This window comes from Portunus trituberculatus, chromosome 50, assembly GCF_017591435.1.
Source record: "Portunus trituberculatus isolate SZX2019 chromosome 50, ASM1759143v1, whole genome shotgun sequence".
Lineage (NCBI taxonomy): Eukaryota > Metazoa > Arthropoda > Malacostraca > Decapoda > Portunidae > Portunus > Portunus trituberculatus.
The window spans coordinates 6,427,520-6,432,519 of record NC_059304.1 but is presented as its reverse complement, the minus strand read 5'-3'; the positions used below and the strand labels follow the sequence as shown (position 1 = coordinate 6,432,519).

At 39.1% G+C, this 5,000-nt stretch overlaps 1 pseudogene; it reads right to left on the bottom strand.

Moving 5' to 3' along the window:
• The window catches only part of LOC123499864, an 18,931-nt pseudogene that overhangs the window by 10,373 nt on the left and 3,558 nt on the right, over nt 1-5,000 (bottom strand).

Here is a 5,000-nt window from a genome sequence, read left to right as displayed (position 1 = left end):
GCTCGGCCTTACGTCAAAGCGGGATCGAAACAAACCACTGCGAGGGTTCTCTGCCAGCCTGTCTGACGGCCTCCGAGAACAAAAATTCTGCGCTCACACTCACCATGGCTTTCATACATGCTACTCTTATATTGTATTCATATCTATGTACTAAAAAAAAAAAAAACCTTAGTAACGGAAAATTTTCTAATTGATGAAACGTTCCTCTGTTTCTTGTGAATTAGAATGTTAAATAACTGAAATTCACTGAAATTCATCTTTACTTTCATTTTGTCTTCACTTGCATATAGTTAGCATAGACATGAGGCGTAACTACTTTAGCTAATGGACTTGTCATAAAGAGAGCGTCTTTAGGTTAAGTTACGATTTTCAGTTGAGTACAAAAATTAAGTCAATATAATCGCATAGACTATATAAATTTTTCAGCAGAAGGATGTGTGCATTAGGCAATGGTTGCAAGTGAAAATATGTTTGAAGCGTACATTCATAAAAAAAAAGAAATAAAAAAGTTCTTTTGGAAAGTGACTATCCTAAGGACGAGGGAAATCTAATGACAGTGAAGTATTCGGGTGAGAATCATTAAAGAGTAAAATGAGTTTGTGGAAGGTTTCTTAGAATAAAAGGAGAAAAAAAAACTTTTGGGAATCAAGAAAAGAAAAGAAGAGACGGTTAGGAACTTATCGCAAAGAATACGAGGTGCATGTCATTAGTGAATCTAATGGAATTCTAGAAAGTACGTTGGAGGTACAGAGAAATAGGACCTTTATATTATAGAATATCAATTTTCTTGTCTACTTCACATTTTTCCTTTTATTGTAGGTTTCATACTCCGCAATAGTTTAGCAAGCAATATAAACTCTCGCCTGTATTTACTGGTTATATAATGTCAAAAACTCGATGACAGAGATTTGGTACAAATGAAACAGTGTAGAATAAGGTTGAAACACTTTTACACAGACAAATGTAATGTATCCAAAGGAAGAATAACTCCACAAAATAAGAGGAACGTTACGAGAACGAAAAAACGTGCCGTGTCCTTGTTCAACACGCCTATGCGATGAGCAGAAATTGCTAAACTCTATCTTCTTTTTTTTTCTCTTTCTTTTATTCTATTGGATTTACAAAGAACACTTGGGATATCAGTAAGCTTGTTGTCACTGGTAGGAAGATGTCGAAACCTAAGTACAAGTATACATTAACGAAATAAAAAACAGGGATCCAGGGTTTGAATTTTGTTTTAAAGTCACAAGGGTATCTTTTTAATTCAATTAGGAAATATAGTACCGATTTGAGCCTTGAAATTCTAGTTTCTCGAACTATGATGTCTAAAAAACCAAGAAATATGATAAGAAAAATAAAAGTTAAAGTTAGTATCGACAATTACTGAATCTCGAGAGGAAAAACCTCAACAGTGCAGTCAACAGTCCACAGAAACGAAAGTAGATGATAAAAAGTAAAAATAAGTAAACAGATTCTAGGGAAGTTTCGTTGTAGCAGTGCAGGTCAGAACGCATTGGCGATGTTCGGCTAGAATATTTGAAACTGTTTTGCTTTCGATTTCGTGTGATGAGATTGTGATCTTAAACACAAGAAAAGTTATAATCAACCTGAGTGATTTTGAAAGACGAGAGAAAAAGAAGGAGGAAAACGAACGGTCCAGGATACCTACCAGTTCCTTTAAAGCCCTTGATCTATAGTCAAATATAATTCAGTGTGGCACTGGCAAGGAGCGTCCATCTTAATGAACCACTTATAACAATGCTCTCTGTACTCATCAAGGACACTTTCGGGTCGTTTTACGCAAAGTACGAAAACTTTATAACCGGCAGCCCGTGCGCCGTAGGTGAGGTTATTGCTGACACGAGGACATTGTTATTCTATTAGCATTAGAGTAAATACTGTATCATATTCCTTCCAAACATAAGACAAAGACGATGAAAGCCGTTAATGGTTAGCATGGCAGTATCAATCCTCAGCCACATCAAAGAGAGAAAGAAAAAGGTGACAAAGAGAATACTTGCACGATCTAAACAGTATCTTTTGATGAGTTCATGCAATGTATCCTTTGTGAATAAATACTTTCTGAGCTGGAGGTGATGTGAAACAGCCTTCTTAGCACCAACATAAACTAATAAGACAGGGTGGTCTGGTATCTGGGAACGGATTAATCCATTTTTCATTGATTCATATGGCAGAATATGAAAAATAGCTTCGGTTTTGAGCTTTCGTTTTTTAAACATATATATATATATATATATATATATATATATATATATATATATATATATATATATATATATATATATATATATATATATGAATTTATTATTATTATGGTTGTTATGATTTTTTGAGCAGCGCTGCATTGTAGGAAGAGTGGTAGAGGATGAAGTTGCTCGTGAGGACGTGAAAGAGGTGCTATCGACACAGTAAGTGGTCGTAAAGGACATCATCTTCTATACCTCTTAGGGGGATTAATGTGACATTGCCAGTACCAGGAGACCTATTAGAGGAGAGACACTCCATCCCAACATTAAACTGGCAGTAGAGACCAAAGGTTGCTTTGCGATTTCTCTAGAATCTTGAGGACTCTTCCTCCTCTGTTTACACATCATGGACAGAAATTGTGTGCAAAAATTAAATAGTACAAATACCTGAGCAGAGTAATCCGAGACAGAACTGGAAGACGAAAATTAGTGTGCGTGTAACCGTGTGTTTGTGAGCAAAACCTTGAGTGTTTGCTACAAAAAGACATCAAGGTGATCAAGGTGTGTATGACTGCGAGGTTGAGATGTGCGTGCGGGGCGTGGCCATCACGAGGTGATCCATTATAAAAATCACGTGTAATCACAACGTGTTTTGTGACCGCTGTGTGTCCTTTTTTGGGCAGCCGAGTAGCCAGTGACGATAATGAGGAGACGGCAATTCTGAGTGATTTATGTTTTTCCGATGTTTTTAGATTATCGAAGCATGTTCTATTATTGTTCGTTTTTTATGCATACTTCTTTTATTCATATATTTATAAGACAAACAAACCATGGTAAAGTAAACGTCCTCTCCCTAGAGTATTATGCAACACGCTTCTAGTTAATGATATACAAGATACGTATTAGGAAGATACTTAAAAGCGAGTGTCGTCCTGAGAGAAAATTATGAGGCATCCAGATAATTTTTTTCTTCATTCCAAGCTTCTCATACCTGAATCCTTTCTAATCTACCATTTACACAGTGTAGTTCCAAAACCTGTCTGTATTTCTAAGCATAGACCGTTCTCCAACAACTGCTGTTTCATTACGTTCTGTGATACTTCTCGCTTGTTTATGCTGACTATGACTGCTCTTAAAAATACAAAAAGATAAGCCTTTCTAGATGGAAGAGAACATCTACATGCTCCTTGCAGATTTCTCTCAAAGCGTATGTCTTCCGCATCATCGACTCTTTTGCTCTGGGGAGGACGCTCATCGGAGAGAGTGCCTCTTCGCCCGAAACACAAGCTTCTGATCGTCCACGAGTAGCAGCGGGGGGAGGATGTGAGGAACCTATACACGGAGCCTGAACACAGATTACCCAGGGGTGCAGCGGACGATCAGCTTCACCAGACTTCCTCGAACGCAGTGGAGTGTATTCCTTCCACTAAAACCGAGTTCTTGGTGTTCCAATAGCATGAATTTGGGTCACATGTGAAAGCCTCAGCTCGATTTCTTGTTAAAGGACATCAGGACATCCAACATTTGATATATATAACACAACAGCAGTTAATTATTTACAGTTTCTCTAAGTCTTACGGATGGGACACACTGACGTCTGAGAGGCTTATGGATACTTGCAGCTTAAGATAACTGGTAATTGTAAAGAGTAAATGTAGAGTCTGCTCGATGTCGGTCTCGATACAGCTCTTCTCCTACCCCTAAGATCGTGTTTCTCTTTCCTCTGTGTTGCCTTGTGATAGGAAGAGCATCAACTTCCCGTTTGCATAGAAGAGCCAAGATTTCTGTGTTACATAATACGATCCAATCTTCCACTAAATACAAGGCTAACTGTATTACTCGATGGGAATAACAACATTACGGAAATGAAAAGACAGTGCATACAAGACTAGATGTTTAGTGTGGGATAACAAAAAACAAGGAAACATCCGCGATCGAGGTCTACCTAGAACCAGAATACGCCTGCTGTGTAAGTCTGCTGGAGATAGAGATGGTGGGCAAGGGAGAGGAAGTCACCTGCCAGAGAAACTTTGACATATAATCAATGAAGCTCCTGGTCCCTCTTGACCAGCGACCTTCACTGTCCTCGGTCTGTCTCCTCTCATATATACCTGGACGGGCTCTCTTAATGCTACCTCTAAATCTTATCAATCTCTCTCTCTCTCTCTCTCTCTCTCTCTCTCTCTCTCTCTCTCATATCTTTGGAGCTGATCCTGAGCTCCAAAGAAACACATAGAGCAGCAACACGACTGTGTGTGTATGTGTGTGTGTGTGTGTGTGTGTGTGTGTGTGTGTGTGTGTGTGTGTGTGTGTGTGTGTGTGTGTGTGTGTGTGTGTGTGTGTGTGTGTGTGTGTGTTTATGTCATGGCCTATAGCGCCTGTAGGTAACTTGAAGAGTATTGAAAGCGCTGTTAAGCTTCCACCCATTAGTGGCGCAGGCAATTCTATTTATAGTGGTGCCCATGTTGGGTCCCATATCACCACCCAAGCTCATCTTTGGTGTAACCACCTATAATCTGGGTACCATGGTGACATGTAGGTAACTTTAAACCACTCGACAAATGGCAAAGTATTAAGGCGATACATGGTGGGATTCCAACCTATGCACGGGCGTCTACCCGATCCCACGCTCACCATCTCTTATCCAGTATGCCACCGCCTCAAGTGTGGAAATGAGATTGTGATGAATTGGAAAAACAAACAAACTAGATTTACAGTGATAAACGAAGCACCTATTTGTTCATTTAGAGTGAAACCACTTTTCTATCATCTGTGAGCAGCACACACAGGTGA